At 50.1% G+C, this 19,189-nt stretch overlaps 1 long non-coding RNA gene across 1 annotated transcript; it reads left to right on the top strand.

Moving 5' to 3' along the window:
- The first annotated feature begins 6,671 nt into the window (after window positions 1-6,671).
- On the top strand, window positions 6,672-8,454 carry LOC120650617. The gene is made up of 2 exons (XR_005665714.1): window positions 6,672-6,928; window positions 7,724-8,454. It is a non-coding gene; the product is annotated as an uncharacterized LOC120650617 (long non-coding RNA).
- The last annotated feature ends 10,735 nt before the right edge of the window (window positions 8,455-19,189 follow it).

A 19,189-nucleotide genomic window follows, 5' to 3' on the forward strand; every position in this document is an offset into this window, starting at 1 on the left:
ACCACCAGCGCATCCCGCCTCCGCCATCAAGCAAGCAAACCAAGTTGTCGTCCGCGCCGTCTTTCGACGATATACCGCACCGGAGTTGCCGAGCGAGGCAGAGCAACTCGCCACAGTCCGCTGCAAACCTAGTCTTCCCACGGTGTCGTTGCTGCGAGCGTCGTCCTCTGACACAGTCCCACACCGGACTGGCAGTTGCCAAGCAACGCCAGCCGCCACGGTCCGCTGCAAGTAGCCAGAATCGACAACCATGCGAAGACCCCTGGCCGCCGGCATAATTTTGGCCGCCACCACGAGGGCTCGGCAACCCCATTCGAGCCATCCACCAACACCAGCCGCCTTGCCACGCCACTGGCAGAAGCCAGCCATGACCACGGCGACACCGGGAAAGCCACAAGCCGAGATGGGTCTTTGAAAACGACGCCTCCAAGGAGGTGATGACGCCGGAGGCGCCGCCGTCGCTTGTCCAAAGGCGGACAGGGCTTTCACCCAGAGAACCCGCGCAACAGGGATAGGGATCCTAGATGACGCCCCCAACGGGGAGAACGACGCCCTCGGACGCCATCGCCATCGCCGTCAGGAAAGCCGGCTGGGCTTTCGCCCGGACAAACCATCCACCGTACGCACTCAGCCAGCATTCCGGGGCCACAGCCATGGAGGCCCTCCCAGTTGCAGCGCCACGGCAGTGCCATCGAGCCCCAGCCTCCAGACAGCCGCCGGCCGAAGCAGTCTCCACCTCGTCTTCGCTGCTCGCGCCGACCGTCACACTACCAAGGTCGCAGACGCCGCGACCACCGCCTTCTCCTCGCTCCTCGCGGCGGCGGCGGCCGTACTGCGCACAGCCCATGGCGGGCCCTCGCGAGCCACGGTTGCACGGCACGGCAGCCAACCCCGCGCACCCCTGTAGCTCCCGCTGATGCCGACCCCCAGGGCCGCACACAAGGGGGCGCCCCGCGCGCCAGAGCCACATGGCCGCCGGATCCGGCAAGTGCCATGCCGGATCTAGCGCCAAGGGGCCTGCTGCCACCGGCCATCGTCTGCGCCGGCGAGCGCACGCCAGCCCCGCTCGCCAAGCGTGTCGCCGTCGCCGTCTCCATGCCGGGCGCCGTCGCCACGAGGACAGCACCGCAAGGGCACGGACGCCGACGAGCCTCCGGGTGCCTCCACCACCGGCCACGGTCCCCGTCGCCGCCCTCCTAGGGAGCTGCGCGGACTTACGACAGCCCCCTCCGGCGATGGCGAGGAGGAGAGGAGGGGGAAGTGGGGGGACGCGGCGGCCGGGATCTGGGTCGCCGCCCGAGTTGCCCAGGCGGGGGCGACGTGGGAGCCTCTGCTGCGGGGATCCTGGACGTCTTTATAAAAGAGTCATACCTTACTTGTAAATTGATACCTAGAAAATGAATTAGTACTCAATTTTTGAAGAGACGGCACATTTATAGCATGAGATGAAAAACTATAGTGTTCTGTGATACATAGTTGCATGGTATACGTAACCATTCAAAATAATATGAAAAACCAAAAGCGGGTCTATAGGTGGGGCAAGGGGGATAAAGCTCCCCTACCTCCTCAAGATCCATGGATATCCCCCAAGCTTCCTCCTCCATTTTTGGTATAAAAGAATGAAGAGTCAGAAGGGAGGAAAAAAAGAAGAGAATTGGAGGAAGAAGTGAGTGGATATGAGCCTCCTCTACATTCACGGGCTAGATTTGCCACTGTGAAGAATAAAGATTACCACCAGAATTCTTAGAACCCAATGAATGTGAAACAAACCCAGCAATGAGAAAAGAAAAGAAAGTGAACCTTCTTCACCTAAAGGGCCGAACCTTTAGAATCAAATGGGAACTAATATATACCACGTACCAATTTCATTATTGCACCTAAAATTTCAAAAAAAAAGAAAAAGGAACTTGTTCATGGTTCAGCTCTTTGGAATTGTAATTCATGGGTTAAAGTCTACAAAAGAAAGTACACAAATGAAAGAAGTAACCCCTTTAATTATAATTAGTTTGAATAAAGGTGCATCGATAGATATGATTGCTGTTGGCGTCTCTAGCAACATTTCAAATCTAATGTTTTAAACAAATAATCTAGTACTGCCGAGGCAAATGCGAGTGAACCCACCTCTATCTGGAAGAGGAGACGACGTGTACGACTACAGGTACCGGCAACGCCGGGGTTGCTGCAGATGGCTCGCCTCCTGCAGACAGGTCCATCACCGTGCAGAGCATGTAGAGCGATGCTGAATGAATGTTAGAGCGAAAGGAGGAATGTAGCTGTGGAAGCTTCAGCATGATGACCCACGCCTTTAGCACAAGTCGTTGCAGCTGCCGCATTGTGTTCTCCGCGTCCTTCCGGCCGGACGGGTCCGTCACCGTGCTGTCGCACTTAGAGCTCTGCCATGGACGGAGCGTTCAATTTGGATGGAGACGGAGGCACCGGCGCCGGCAATCAGAGCCGAGAAAGTAAGAGATCCGGGGCTGCCGTGTGAGGGTTGGCAGTTGGCGGCCAGTCGGCCACGGATCGAGCAGGGGCTCCACGGAGACAGGCGGCGGCGGTGGCGTTGGATGGCTGGAGGCAAAGACGGGGGTGAGACCCTGAGGCTAACGTGGCGTAATTGTTTTTTTGGGCGGTGAAGAACGATGTGCACATCTTCACGTAGGCCGGACGCGACCTCTGTTCCGCACTGCATGGAACCAACGGGACCGATGCCCGAGGCATGGTGATAGGCGACACATGACATGGGCCCCATGTGTTAACAGTAACACAGGCTTCCGGAGGTCTCCGTTTAGTTCGGCGATATAGATGTACATATTAAGCCAACTTTGAGTCTTCTTGTTTTTCTTTGGCAGTTGAGCAAGCTCCTTTTGCCACAAGTCAATGATCTCTAGTCCGTCTTGCGGTAGACGAACTAACTGTTGCATCCATGTCTCCATTTTCTGCCAAACGAGCCTTGCAAAGGTACATTGAAGGATGAGATGTGCTGCTGTCTCTTGTTGTTGATTGCAGAGTGCACAAATCGGATTGCAAGGCCATACCCGGGGATCAGTTTGTCAGCTGTTGGTATTTTGCACTACACCAAAAGCCACGCAAAGAATTTGTGCTTTCCTTCTGATTCTGTCTTCCAAATCATGTCGCCATTAAAATGGCAGTAGGATCTCAAGAATTGCACATTGTAAGCAGACTTTGATGTGTATACGCCATCATTTGTCCATCCCCAGATAATTTTGTCCGGCTCATTACGGAGCTGCACCTCTTACACGAGCTCATTTTAATTTCCCCAGAATCTGTCATTTCCTCAGCCCTAGAATCTGCCATTTCCTCAGCTGTTTGCATTCTCCACAGTCCTCTAGTCAAGTTTTGATTGCACAATTCTTTTTTCACTGTTTTGTTTTTACGCCATGCTAGCTTGAACAGCTCAGGAAGAGGTCCATCGAAGCCTGTCCCTGCAACCAAGAGGATTGCCAAAAGCTGGCTGTAGCTCCATCCCCTAGGATCACTACCGTGCTTACTCTGAAGAGCTGTCTGTCGATTGCATTAGCCGGGGCTTCAGTGTCGACCCAAGGTCAGCCAGGTGAGGTCCATTCATACCGGCCATGTTTGATTTACACCCTGAAAAATTTTCACAAAAAGACAAATGCATGCATGGAGTACTAAACGAAGTTTATTTGTGAATTTTTTTTACGGATGGGTGTAACTTTTCGAGACGAATCTAACGAGCCAAGTTCCACCATGATTGTCTACAGTGATGTTACCGTAACCGCCCCTAATCATACTCAAATCATGTGGTCAAAGATTTTATTAGCTACAGTACCATAATTGTGAAGATTATTTTATAATTAAACTTCATTTAATACCTCTAATTAGTTATCAAAGGGGCAAAAAGTTTTCATGAAATTTTTTTCACCCCTAACTAAACAAGGCCACCATAACCATCACAGGTGTAATGCCCTACCGAAAAGGTCCAAGTCCATTAGTCCAAGCGCCCCCACCCCCCTCCCCACCCACCCACACCCCACCCCCAAATAAAAAAAAACATTTTATATTTCTTGATTACCAGCATAAACTAAGGTCTTGTTTAGTTCCCTTCAAAATTTTTAAACTTTACAAGATTCCTCGTCACATCGAATTTTTCAACACATGCATGAAGTATTAAATATAGCTAAATAAAATAATTAATTACACATTTTATCTATAATTTGCGAGATGAATAATTTGAGACTAGTTAATCTATGGCGGGACAATAAATTTCAAATACAAATGAAAATGCTACGGTAGTTTATACTTTATACCAACACTTTATGCATACAAGGCATAGAATGGTACACACAGGCGGCCTATTGTTATCCAGTTGCTTTCAGCTCTTTTTTTGTTCACGAGGCACTCCAGTACACCGTCCATTGGACCCAGTTGAACAACTTTCATTATTGCTAGGTACACTCCATGATAAGTACTAACCTACTCCCTCTATCCCATTTTAACCGTTGCTCTGAAAGCATGCTGCCCTCACAGCCACACTTCCCGAGTGACGGTTAAAAAAGGATAGAGGGAGTACCTTGTTTCGTGTTCGTGTACGAGGGTACTCTGAACCGCAAGTACAACTTGAACAATGATATGCATTAAATATTTAGCTGTAGAGAAACTAATCATTTACATCGAAATCTATATAACATGAATTATCATTTCAGAATAAGGTGCATGTACATTTGAGCTACGAGCATTCTACAAAACTATGATTAACGAGAGAAAAATTATTATTAACCTTTGTGTTGCCTGAAACTATCATCCTATATTTAAATGAAAAGAATTTGTCGAGTCCCTGTCCTACTAGGCTCGAGCCTCTATCTTAGTAGGCTTAAGCATTTTAAACCCGACATGAATCAAGCCCACTAGGTTTTTAACCAAACTACATATATCGTAGAGTCGGATTTCTCAGAAAAATGCCAACTTTGAAAAAATTTCGAGCTAGTCCGATAATTTAATTTAATTTAACTATTTTTAACTAAAGATGAGTGGGAAGCAACCAATTTTTCACGTATTATTTCCTGGTAATGAATTGCTAATATTTTAATTAACACCAAACTCATATTAATGTGGCATTAATGAGACCAAACACATCATGATCTCGGACACTTGATGTTAATAGGAAATTAAGATGGCAATGCTGTCAGAAGTAAAGATAATAGCACCATGGGGTTTCCCATGACGTGGAAAAACTTCGTGGGTGTTTACATGCTAAATATTCTATAAAGAGTTAATATTTTTTATTTTTTCTATGCTAAAATAACCAATAACTTTATAGCAATTCTTAACTACGATTTATACAAATATAGTTCTGTAAAATGAATAGTACTCCCTCTAGCTATGATAGCATGGCAGTATGGCCTTATGACAGCAAAACTAAACTATCATAACATGAAATTAGGAAAACAAAACAAAACAAAGCTAAAGTCCTTTTTTTTAGAAAAGCTAAAGTCCTGTTTTTACAGTATGTTATCATGGCAGGAGGTAATACAAAATAAGTTTTTTTAGCAATGTAATACAAAATAAGTTGTGTTTATCCACTTAGCAGTTACTTACGCACTGCAAGGATGCGCCTAGCAATTTGCCTCTTCTGGGACCAGTGGACTAACTGGCCTGGATGGATTTATGAGGACGGCAGTTGATCTTTCCAGTAATTAACTAAGGTCTTGTTTGGCTCCAGGACTTTTTTTCAGAAGTCCCTATCACATCAAAATGAATCTTACTATTTTATAGTATTAAATAAAATCTGTTTATAAATATTTTTTGACAGCTGAGTGCTTTTTCGCGAGACGAATCTAATGAGCCTAATTAATTCATAATTTGCTACAGTGATGCTACAGTAACCATTCGCTAATCATAGATTAAGATACCTCATTAGATTCGTTTCGCAGTTTAGCCCCAGGGTTCTGCAGTTAGTTTTATAATTAATATTTATTTAATACTTCTAAATACTAAAAAGTCCCTAGGACTTTTTTGAAGTCCCTGTTTCTAAACACTCCCTAATTATAAGCATGATACTAGTTACCTACGGACAATTTTTTTTGTCTTGTTTAGTTTCTTTCAAAATTCCAAAATTTTACAAGATTCTCCATCACATCAAATCTTTTAACACATATATGAAGTATTAAATGTAGCTAAATAAAATAACTAATTATACAATTTGTTTATAATTTGTGAGACGATTTTTTTAGTATAGTTAACCTATAGCGGGACAATAATTATCAAATACAAACGAAAGTGCTATGATATTTTACATCCAAAATTTTATGCACAAGGATGGAGATGTGGATTGGGTAAAGAACAGTAGACGCGACAAGTCAGACAGCCTCAGGATATTTCTAGACCGATCAGCTGCGGCTGCTTTGAAAACAAGGTTTTGCCTTATCCTGTACGGCATGTGGTCCCGGCTTTGAAAATGTTTTTCCTCTTTTTCGGATCTGATCCTGCTTGTCCATCAATGCGACCAGATTCGTTTAGGGGTTTTTTTTTTGTCTAGGACACACCCCAAAACGTAGATTGGTGGGCAATCGCATTCCACTCTTCGATTTAAGCGGGTGCACACTGGGAAACTCGTTTTCCTGCCTGACAGGGCAGAGAGCATGGGAAATGGACCAAAGTGCTCTTGCGGGGGGGGGGGGGGGGGGGGGGGGGGGGGGGGGGCGCACATTAGTCCCTTGCTCCTCGCCGTCCCGAGGTAGATGGCCGCGAGGCGGCAGCGGCGGGGACGGCCAGCTACGGAAGCGTGAAGCGGTGGCAGCTGGCAGGGACGGCCCGCCATGGGAGCGTGAGGCGGCAGCGTGGACGGCCGGCCGTGGAAGTTCGAGGCGGCGGCGGCAGAAGACGGACGACGCGGGAGCTCGAGGTGGCAACAGGGAGACAGCTGACCACGGGACATGGCGGAGCTAGGGTATGCCCCTGTATTCCTTGGCATACTCAAGATTTGGGAGAAAATACTAATAAGTATACACAGATTTAAAGTATCTCTAAGAGTCTTTCTAAATTACACTCTCTAAATTATTGTTTGAATAGTCTTCTGCACAAAAATCGTATTCTATATGTTTTCACTCTCTAAAAGTTTTTCTATATCTTGTGTACACTCTAGAAAGTTATTTTCATTATCTATCTTTGACTAGCGAGAAACACGGAATGGAGGATGACTACATTTGGATAACCACTTAGAGAATCTGTTGGAGAATATTTTTTCCATCAAAATTTCTATTCCTAGCTACGAAGAAAGATATAGAGAGTCTTGCTCTGCGTGTCGCGTCCGCCCCTGATGGCCTGACCTCCGTATCCCGTCCATTTAGCGTTCAGTGAGACGGTGGCTCCCCGCTCTGGGGCTCCTCCCCCACTCCGGCAACCTGACAGCCTCGTGACCTCAGGTCCTTACCCCCATCAGCTATCACTCATGACTCATGTCCTATCCTCCTAACGCGAGTTGCGAAGGACGGAAGATGCCGACCACCGGCCGTTGCGGCACTGGGCACTGTCGGCCTTGCAGTGGCGCCCAAGATGCCAGCAAGCGGCACACCTTCTGCGACCGGTGGCCCTACTCGGACCACTATTTTATAATATTATTTAATTATTCATGTTTACAACTTATACTTGGATCACTATTGTGAATTTGTTATTATTATTATAACTTTTTGTCCATTATATTTCGTATTTGATTTTGAATTTTTTTTACATATGGCATACCCAGTCATGAATTTCTGGCTCCGCCACTGCCACGGGAGCTCCAGGTGGCGGCGGATGTGACGAGAAGGGCCGGCGGCTGCTGGCCTTGCCGCACCTGGGCAACGACACTTGCGAGCACTGCCGGAGCGGGATGGCAAGTTTGCGGTGGCGCCCGAGCAGCTCTGTGGGCTGAAGCAGGGTGACGCCGGTGCGCGGGGCGGCTGGCCGGAGCAAGGAGACGGGGGTGCGGTGCGACGTGCGGTGCGACGTGGGTAGAGAAGAGCAGCATGCGGCCGGGCAGCTGTGGGTAGGCTGTAGGCAGCAAGAGCGGCGGAGCACCAGAGCTGTGGCAGAGCAGTGCAGCAGCGGCGAAGAAGAAGATGCAGCAGCACCGAAACAACAATGTAACATGCATGTGACGTCTTAACCTTCCAGGCAGGGAGAAAGGATAAGAGGCCATGTTTGGTTACATGTCCCATCAAAATTTCACAAAAAGACGAATGCCCGCATGAAGTACTAAATGAAATTTATTTGCAAAACCTTTTCAGGTATGGGTGTAACTTTTCGAGACGAATCTAATGAGTCAAGTTTCATCATGATTGGCTACAGTAATGCTACAGTGACAGCGCTCAATTATCCCCTAATCGTGCGGTCGAAGGCCTCATTAGCTAGAGCAACTGCTACAGTACCATAATTGTGGAGGTAATTTTGTAATTAGACTTTATTTAATACCATTAATTAGTGGTCAAAGCATCATTTCTCTCTCATCAAAACATTTTCACGCCACAACCAAACATGGCCAGAAAGGGGAATGGATAAGGGGTATTTCATTATTTTCACCCGGTGTTATCTCTTATCCAAGCTGGAAAAGAGAATTTTAATGAAAATAGTGTGCTATACACAAAAACAAGTTCTTGCGGTATCTTGCAGCCTAAATAAGCGAGTTGGATGTGTTCCATACAAAACCATCCTTTGGTGGTGTGTCCTAGAAAAAAAAACCCATTCGTTTATCCTCTACTACCTTTTTGGAGATTTGAATTAAACCCATCCTCTTATTTTCACCCTGTTTCCCGTTTTTTTGATGCAGTTTCTTGGTCTCGAACTTAATTTATTTTTTTGACTCAGAACATGTATAGTAGTATTAGTACAATGTTTTTGCGTGGACCTTACCTTTTTTTTACGAAAAGAAGATAATTTGCACAGGGATCCTGCCAAGTTGTCACGTTAGGGACATGTATTTCCACACAAATTCCTTTCGACCTGTGCTCTTGCCAGTTGTCACCCTTGCAGAAACGGAGCTAGATTTCTAGAACCTGGGCCCCGTTTAGCGGTATTGATAGTTTACGGTCAACCGTACGGTCGATTTTCCGACTGTTGCTTTTTTCCATTTATAGAAATTTTTTTGTCGTTTTCGGATTAAAAAATTTTAAAAAAAATACAAGAAAAATTTTGGAGACCAAAAACATTTCAAGCAAAATAGCAGAGCAGAAAAAAATTTCAAGAAAAAAAATTTGAGAGCACAAAAATTTCAAGAATTTTTTTGTGTCATTAAAAAAAATATTCATCCAAAAAAAATCAAAAGGAATTCAAAAAAATTTGTTGAAAATTTTTTGCAAAAAAAAACTGGATCTGGCGCGGCCGGTGCTGGGGGCGAGCGCTGCGCCTCCAGCGCCGGGGCCGGGGGCGAGCGCCGGGGCCGGGGGCGAGCGCCGGCCCTGCCGCGCCTCCGGCCGCCGGACCCGCCGCGCCTCCCGCCTCCCGCCGCCGCCGCCGCGGAAGGAAAGGGAAAAAGGAAGGGGGGAGGGAAGTGAGCGCGCCGTCGTGCCAGGAGCCGCCTCCGCCAACTGCTGCCCGCCGTCGTCGCTCGGAGTGGGGAAGATGAAGAGGGGATCGGAAAGAGGGAGGGGCGGAGTCAGCGGGATTGGATCGGGAGGGGAGGGGATGTGTAACATCCTGAAAATTCACTAAACAAATCATGCGCTAAGTTGTTTTTCGTTGAGCTCGACCTCCCTTAAACCGTGAACCCTAATCCCCAGAACCTCCCCCGAACAACCCGACACCCGACTTCAATCCACGTCCCATCTCCTTCCCATCCAACGCGACGCGTCGTGACCGGCCGCCGCGAATCCCGCCCCCTCTTTTTCCCTCTCTCCTTTTCCCTCTTCCCCTCCGACCGCGTGCCCCACCTCCCGCGGCCCGCACGCCGCGCGTGGCCGACCGCGGCCGCGGTCGCCGCCGGCGCGCACCGCCCCTTCCCCCTCCTTTCTCCTTTCTCTCCCTCCCTTTTTCCCATTTCCTTTTTCTTTAATTCTTTTTCCTATTTTCTTTTTCCCCATTTTCTTTCTTTTCTATTTTCTTTTCCCTTCACCCTTTTTTTTCTTTTCTTCCCTCCCTTCCCTCCTTCCTCTCTTTCTTCCCCCGTCGCGCCACCCCTCACGCCCTTCCTCCCAGCCCCGGCCCGCCTGCCCTGCGCGCGCCTCACCTCCCTCCCGCACGCGCCGGCCACGCCCCGCAGCCGCCCGTGCGCCCGTGCCCCCGACCTGCCCTGCGTCCACGCCGCTCGGCCCGACCACGCGCGCGCACGCACGGCGCTCGGCCCGACCGCGCGCGTACGCGCTCTCTGCGCCCAGTGCCCCGAGCCGTGGCACGCGCCGCGCCACGCCACCGCCCGCTCAGCCGCGCGCGCCCCAGCCCGCGCACCGCCCCTGCTGCGACACCGCCGCGCCACCCGCCGCTACCAGGCTGCCGCTCCCGCACGCCGCGGCCTCGCCGCCCGCGCCACCCCGCTACGCCCTGCCTCGCTCAGCGCCGCTTGCGCGGACGCGCCGGGCCGCGGCAACGTGAGCTCCGCTGAGCCCACGTGCGCGCTGGGCCGCGCCGCGCGACGCCCGTCGCTGCGCCGCCCCAAGTCAAGACCACGACGCCCGCCGTCTTGCCCCGGTCCCGCTTGACTGCGCCCACGTGCCCGCACGCTTGCTCCGCCGCTGCCCGCTCCGCTCGGCGGCGTCCACGCGCACGCGTCTCGCCCCGCCCCTGTGCTCGGCCCCAGCCAACGTCGCTGCCGCTCAAGTCCCGTCGCCCTACACCGCCACGCCGCCCTCGGCGCGAGAGCCGCCCCACGACGGCCGCTAGCGGCCGGGACGCCATTAATGGCCGCCCGCGGGCCTCGCTGAGCCGGCCACCCACCTCCACCGCGCCACCGCCTTAGCTCGGCTATAAAAGAGCCCCCCTGAGCCCCGGCCATCCCCGCGACCACCTCCGCCGCCTCCAGCCACTCCTCCCCAGTGCTAGCGCCGCCGCCCCGCTTCAGTTGCGCCGCCGCCGCCGCCGGCCCACGTCGCCCCACCCCTGAGCACCGCCCCAGCCTGAGGTGAGCCGGGGAATCAAACCCCACGTGCCCCCGGCCCCTTTTCCCCTCACCCCCGGCCGCCGCCGTGGTCCAGGGCGGCCAAATCGGCCGCCGCCGGCGCACGGGGACGCCTCCCCTGTTTCCCAGCGTGGGAGGGAGGAAGGGGATGGCGATTATGCCAAAAACCCCTCCCCTTTTCCTTTATTTCTTAAAGAAACATTCCACTCTTTTGCCTTTTTGCAGAAACACCCCCACCTTTAGTGTATTTGCAAATAAACCCTCTTCCAGTATAACTTAACCTCAAATATACCCCTGACCTCTCCAGAATAACCCAAAAGCTTCCAAAAATTACAAACAGACCCCTGCCTACTTAAGATTATTTGCAACCAGGCCCCTGGCCCCTTAACTAACCCACGAACCCTTATAAAACCTATTATTTCATGCGCCTAAACAACTCCGATTGACCCCAAACTTTACCATGTCACTTCTATTATAGTTTCGGGCCGCGCTATTACCAAACCACTCAAAGATGTCACTTCTATCTCCATATTTTATGTGATTCCGATTCGAGCTCAACGATAGATCTTGTATTGATTGGATGTTTGTTGTGTGTGCTGTAGACCGCGGTGTGAACGAAGGAGAGCCCGCTAACGAGCAGTACTGCGAGCAAGAGAGCGAGGACCAGTTCCGCGACCCCGAGCCCGAAGGACAGGACTTCCCCGAAGGCTTCGAAGACGGCAAGTTCAATCCCATCCTTTGATGCATGTTTTTGTCCTAGTTTTTATGAACACAACCCAATGGCCTGTTTTATACTGTTGCATATGTTTTACCTGCATGAAAACACGGTTGGATAGCCACCCCTTGAGTTGTGACGACTATTCCTTGACCACCTAGATTAATGTCTGATTTTGTTTGGACGTTAATCAATATTAGAAGACTTAGGACTTTGCTCATACATAATTTATTTGATAAAGAAAATGTGTGCGTGTGGGAAGGGATAAAATGTGGATTTTTCGAAAGATGAGTATGGACGGGATGGACGGCATTTCTGTGTGATTTGCCGATTGGTGTGCTTATGCCTGTGTGGCAGGGCAAAGAAGGGAGACATCCATCTTGTCGCGTCTAAGGACCGAGTTGGTGTGTCATCTCACCTAACTCCACTATCGTGCAAGCCACTCGACCGTTGAATGGGCAACGGCGTAGCATAAATCCCACTAGTTGGTGTGGTAGCCATCAGGAGAGCTGAGAGCAACGGGTAACTAAGGAAAAGGGATAAGCCCCGAGTGACTTATGCCCGGTTATACCTAAGTGAACGGTCAATGACCCCTTGGTGCATCCCGTGATGGCTAGTCAGGCTTAGCTATGGTGGGTAATGGCTATGTTGGGATCTACACCGACACGACGGTGTTCGAGTTGTGGTATCCTACTTGTGGGTAAAGTTGCACACCTCTGCAGAGTTAAGAATCTATTCGAATAGTCCGTGCCCACGGTATTGGGCGAGTTATGGTGTGGTCACATAACTAGTGTTTCCTTGGGATGGGCTGGTGTGAGTTGTTTTGGAATTGGTTCCGGCAGTTGTGCCGTGTGCTACGACGGACGGGGAGTCCGGTAGCAGTTTTAAAACCTGAACTCTGTGTTACTGCAAAAACTGATTTCTAAAAGGTTTTTCGTAAAATAAACCCCTGCATAGAATGACGTTTTTCTGCAAATTAAACCGTAACCTTATCCTTGATTTACCTATGCATATTATTCTGTTATAACCCCCTCCGTGGGTGTGGTTGGACTTGCTGAGTACGTTTGTACTCACCCCACTCTAACTTTTTACAGAGGAAGACCCAGACTTCGTGCCAGACGACGCCGAGTAGGGTGACCGTTCTACACCCAACCTTGCCTGTGGTACCGGCCCTGTCGAGATGCCTCCGCGGTCGCAGTACTCTGAGCCCGTAGTAGACCCTATGTGGTTTGCAGTCTGGTGTTATGTTGTAGCTTGGTTAATAATTATCATCATCTGTATCGAGTGTCCGCCAAGGTTTGTAAGGTTTTGAACCATCTGATGTAATAAATGTGGCATCAGCCTCCTAGGACTGATGTTTTGTATCACATTTAAGTCTTCTCTTATGAGGGGACGCTGCAGGTGGTATCAGAGCCGTAGGTTGGCCGTAGGACGTGACCCTAGGAGCGAAACCCGTTTTTAGACCCTTTACCTTAGGACTTTTCTATCCTTAATCCTTTCCTCACACAAACACTTACCTTTGGTTCTTGCCCTGTTCCAGATGGCTGACAATGGATGGATTGGCGGAATCTGTTTCGCAGAGCCCGGCCTTCCCAAGTTGTTGATACTCAGCCTGGAACGCATCGGAGTTGTGGATCCACCAGAGTTTCTCTATCGGGAGTACGACTCCAAGGGTACTCTTCGGTGTGACTTGATGATCTTCATAGCAAGAAGCATCCGCTACCCTGATGTGGACCCTTGGTTCATCTCCACCACTGGATTCCGTTTCCCGGATACCTATCGGAAAGCCGCCCGTAAAGCCCTGCGACGGCTCCGAGTGATCTACAAGCATCACCTTCAGCGGACTCCTATGGGATTTTTCCCGCCGACTGAAGGAAGAGGACGCACATGGATTGCCAGGATGAGAGGACTTGGAAGAGAAGAAGAAGACCTAGAAGACACGGTCTCTCATCTATCCATCTATCTCACCGGCCTGGATGAGCTCTATCGCGAGCAAGCAGCACAACTGAAACAGCAGGTCCACAGAGCAGAAAAAGCAACCCAGGAGATGGAGGAACAACGGTCGAGGACTTTCCACGCCGAGTATTCCCTGGCTGCTCTCCAAGTCCAAATGGATGAAAAAGAGGCAGAATTGGAGGAGCAGCGGACAAGGGCCGCACGTGCCGAGAACTCGCTGGCCGCTCTCCAAGCTCAGTTGCGGAGGTACGAAGCTCGCTGGGGAATAGGTGGATGGATAGAGGAAGACGAAGAAGAGGAAGAACCCATGGAAACCCATTGGGACGTTGGCACTCAGACTGAAGAAGAAGAACCCGAAGAAACCCACTGGGATAAAGGAACTCAGACCGAGGATGATGTGATGGATCAGCACCTTCCACTGAAGAAGCGCTCCTTTAGAATTGAGGAAGAATCCCCATGATAGGAGTAGTCTCTAAGCTAGAACCTTTGCTCTAATGATCATGTACCCATGAAGTTGTACCCCATCGTGATGCCATAAATAAAAACCATCTACCCCTTTTGTGTACCGCAAATATTCGCGCAAGATATTCACTCTATCTTTATTTTCAGATGGCTGAGGAAGGATGGACCCAGGGCGACTGTCAAGCTGCACCTGGCTTCCCCAGCCTGTTGGTCAACGCCCTGGAAAGCCTTGGCGTGACGGAACGCCCAAGGTACTACAGCAGAGAGTACGAGCATCATGGCACTCTCCGCTGCAGGGTGATCATTGTCATCGCCAGAAGTGAACGCCACCCCAACATCCAGTCGTGGCGAGTGACCGCTACGGGATTCAGGCACCAAGACACCTATCCCTTGGCTGTCAGAAAGGCACTCCGGTACCTATGCCGGATTTTCGAAGAACACCTAGCACCCACGCCAATGAGGTTCTTTCCGCCGGCCATCAGGACCCCTGTTTGGGAAGCCCGCATGAGAAGCCTGGAACGGCGCCGCCATGAAGTAGACCCTTTGTACCAAGTGGCTAACTATCTGGCCGCTTTGGACCAACTCTTCGATGAGCAGGCCCACCTGCTGAGGGAGCAGACCAATCGTGCCGAGCAAGCTGAACTCGCGGTGAGGCTCCAACAGGTCCGAGCAGCCCAAGCCGAGGCAAGAGCCGCAGCCGCGATCAGCAGTGAAGCAGTGGTACAGGAGAGCCTCAGACAGGCCCGAGACCGGCGCATGCAAGAATGGACCAGGAGTGGGACCCCAGTTCCGGCCATCGGAGAAGACCATGTTCTACTTGGGACACCCGTCATAGGATGGGGAACGCTCTTTGGAAGCCCTCGAGCTCCACCCGAGAACCCCGAAGGGTCTACTGCTGTCAGAGAAGGAGAAGTTGCTGCTCAGCCCCAAGAGAACGGGAACCCGGAGGACGACGAGCCGTTTGTTTCCCCGGAAGCTCGTACCACCCCAGAAGAAGACTCGCCCCGCGAGTAGAGTGTCCAACCTTACCCTGTTGTTGTACCCTTCTAGCTCTTTCGGTTTAAGTTGTACCCTTAGTTCGAACCTGTACCCGGACGTGTAGTACGCGTTCTAATCATGTTCCCGTACCTCGCTTTAGTAACAGTTGCTTGTTTGCCTTGTTGTGTGCTTGTTGTGTGTGTGCCTTTCGGCAGAAGGTTAACTCTGCCTTTTTCAAAAGTACGAACTAAATAACTTAAACATCACCTAATCCCAATCTCACAAAAACCCTACCAAATCTGCAGATGGTTTCCCGAAGCGTCACGAGGGCCTCCCGTGTCAGGGACCCTGCCGCCGCTGATGCAGGAGTACGCCTTAACGGGCAAAACCATCCTCAGGAAGAACAAGAAGTGAGTCAGGGCAGAGGAGAAAATCAGGATGCACAGCTACCACCACCACCACCCTTCGTGGACCTGGCACAAGTGATCCATAACCAGACTCTCATACTGGAGACACTGGCCAATGCTCTAATGAACAGGCAGCCACGAGAGCAGACCTTCAACGACAAGCTTACAGCTTTTCTGAGGGCTAAGCCACCTACTTTTGCCGGATCCAGCAACCCCTTGGATGCAGATGATTGGCTCCGCGTAATCCAGAGGAAGCTCGAGCCGTTTGGGTGCCAGGATCGAGATAAAGTCCTCCTGGCAGCACATCAACTCACCGGGACTGCCTTAGCCTGGTGGGAAAATTACTGCGCTGCTGCCAGAGATGCCTCCGCCATCACCTGGAATGAATTCGTGAGAGAGTTCCGCCGCTATCACATCCCCTCAGCTACCATGAAGCGCAAGGCAGATGAATTCCGCGCACTTCAGCAGGGGAATATGACGGTAGAGGAGTATACACACCAGTTTATGGAATTGGCTCGCTATGCACCAGAAGAGGTGAACGACGATGAGAAGAAGCAGGATATGTTCAAGAAGGGACTAAATCCAGAACTCAGGACCCTGCTCACCCCTCAGATCTATCCTGACTTCAACACCTTGATGAACAAGGCAATCCTCACTGAGAAGGCCAAGAGTGATGAAAGAAAGAATAACAAGCGCAAGTTCCTGGAGAGTAAGGCCCGCCAGCAGGATCGTTCCCAGAAGGCCAGAAGTTTCAGCTACAATGCACCAAGGACCCAAGCCCCAATGCAGTACAAAACCCAGTCCCAAGCAACAGGACCACGGGCCCCTAACACACAGCTCAGAAGCCAGAACACCATGAGGGCCCCACAGAGTAATGCGAGCCAAGTCACCAACAACAACAGCAATGTGAGGGCCTGTTTCAACTGCCGTGAGACGGGTCACTTCATTGCCGACTGCCCCTATGCCAAGAACAAGCCAGCCACTTCAGCTTTCTCCAACACAGTGAACGGACCCAAGCCAGTGCTGACCGGAGCCAACCGAGTGCCCCTCCGTGGCAACACCAACAACAACAGCAACCAGCAGAGGCAACCCCAGCAGACTTTTGGACGAGCCCGCGTCAACCACATCGACGCGCAGGAAGCTCAAGGAGCTCAGGGCGTAGTACTCGGTGAGTACCTAGTCAGCTCAACTCTTGCAACAGTACTGTTCGATTCTGGAGCATCACACTCATTTATATCCTCGAGTTTTGTGGAGAAACATAAAATACCTACAGTACTACTAAAAACGCCCCTATTAACCCGGACGCCCGGAGGAGACATCAGGTGTCAACTGGGTTGTCTACGGGTAAGGATTAATTTAAGTGGGGTAGAGTTTCTAGCAGATCTAGTAGTACTTAAGTCAGAAGTGATAGATGTGATCCTCGGAATGGATTGGCTGAGCAAACACAATGGCCTCATAGGTTGTACGGACAAGGTAGTCCACCTAACAAACCCAGAGGGAGTCCGAGTGACCTGTCACACCCGGGAAAGTGGAGCAAACCCGATGGTGTTTAGCATGGAAGCCAAGTCCTTGGAAGAAGTTCCAGTAGTGAGTGAGTACCCCGATGTCTTTCCTGAAGAACTTCCCGGTATGCCACCAGATAGGGACATAGAATTTGTCATTGATCTTGTTCCTGGAACCGCCCCCATAGCCAAGAGACCTTATAGGATGGCAGCCTCCGAGTTGGCAGAGTTAAAGAAACAACTAGAGGAGTTACAACGGATTGGCTTCATCAGGCCAAGTTCGTCGCCTTGGGGAGCCCCGGTTCTGTTTGTCAAAAAGAAGGATGGAAGTATGAGGTTGTGCGTTGATTACCGGGCACTGAACGAAGTTACTATCAAGAACAAGTATCCTCTCCCCAGGATCGATGACCTTTTCGACCAGTTAAAAGGAGCCAAATACTTTTCCAAGATTGACCTGAGGTCCGGTTATTTTCAGCTCAAGATCAGGGAGAGGGACATCCCGAAAACAGCTTTTGTCACCCGGTATGGTCAGTTTGAGTTTACGGTGATGTCTTTTGGACTGACAAATGCACCTGCCTATTTCATGAACCTCATGAACAAAGTGTTTATGGACGAGTTAGATAAGTTTGTCGTAGTCTTCATTGACGACATACTTATTTACTCGAAGAGTATTCAGGAGCACGAGCAACACCTGAGGGTAGTTCTGGAAAAATTGAGAGTGCATAGGCTATACGCCAAATTTAGCAAGTGTGAGTTCTGGCTTGAGAAAGTAGCTTTCCTTGGTCACATTCTGACCGCAGAAGGAGTAGCAGTGGATCCCGAGAAGGTCGAAGCAGTCTCCAACTGGCAGCAACCAACCAATGTCAGTGAGATCAGGAGTTTTCTCGGATTAGCTGGGTATTATCGGAGATTCATTGAGGGATTTTCTAAGATAGCCCGGCCCATGACAGAGCTGCTCAAGAAAGAAAAGAAGTTCATCTGGACGGAGTCGTGTGAAAGAAGTTTCCAGGAATTGAAGCGAAAGTTGACGACAGCCCCAGTGCTAACCCTGCCGGATATTCATCGGGATTTTGTCATCTATTGTGATGCGTCCCGACAAGGATTGGGTTGTGTGCTGATGCAAGATGGGAAAGTCGTTGCATATGCTTCCCGTCAGCTCAGGACCCATGAGCAAAACTACCCAACTCATGATTTGGAACTTGCAGCCGTAGTGCACGCACTTAAGATTTGGAGGCATTATTTAATTGGAAATAAGTGCGAAATCTTTACCGATCATAAAAGTCTGAAGTATATCTTCACCCAGCCAGACTTGAACTTGAGGCAAAGAAGATGGCTAGAATTAGTCAAAGATTATAACTTGGAAATTCACTATCACCCTGGTAAAGCCAATGTGGTAGCCAATGCCTTGAGTCGGAAACCCTATGGGCCCAAGAATGACCATTTACAAGAGGAAATGGCGCGATTAAACGTGCACATTGTACCTCGAGGCTCCAGCCAAGTGCTGAACGTTCAATCCACTCTAGAAGAACGAATCAGGAAAACCCAGAGAGCGGACAAGGGACTGATGGAAATCCGGAAGCAAACCGGAGAAAATAAGGCACCAGACTTTAGAGTGGATAATAGGGGAACATTGTGGTACAAAGATAGAATTTGTGTGCCCCAGAAGGGAGATTTCAGGCAAATAATCATGGATGAAGCCCACAACTCAGCCTACTCTATTCACCCAGGATCCACCAAGATGTATATGGACTTAAAACAGAAATATTGGTGGAATGGGATGAAGGCAGATATTGCACGATTTGTCGCCCATTGCGATACTTGCCAGAGAATCAAAGCTGAACACCAGAAGCCGGCAGGATTGTTGTAGCCCCTACCCATTCCGGTTTGGAAATGGGATGAAATAGGGATGGATTTTGTGGTAGGACTGCCCAGAACCCAGAAAGGACACGATTCCATATGGGTAATAGTGGACCGACTCACTAAAGCGGCTCACTTCATACCCGTACGTACCAACTACGGCGGAGAGAAGCTAGCCAAGCTTTACGTGGAAAATATAGTGAAGTTGCATGGTGTGCCCAGTCGAATTGTTTCAGATAGAGGGACC

The sequence above is a fragment of the Panicum virgatum genome, chromosome 9K (assembly GCF_016808335.1).
Source record: "Panicum virgatum strain AP13 chromosome 9K, P.virgatum_v5, whole genome shotgun sequence".
In the NCBI taxonomy this organism is placed as follows: domain Eukaryota; kingdom Viridiplantae; phylum Streptophyta; class Magnoliopsida; order Poales; family Poaceae; genus Panicum; species Panicum virgatum.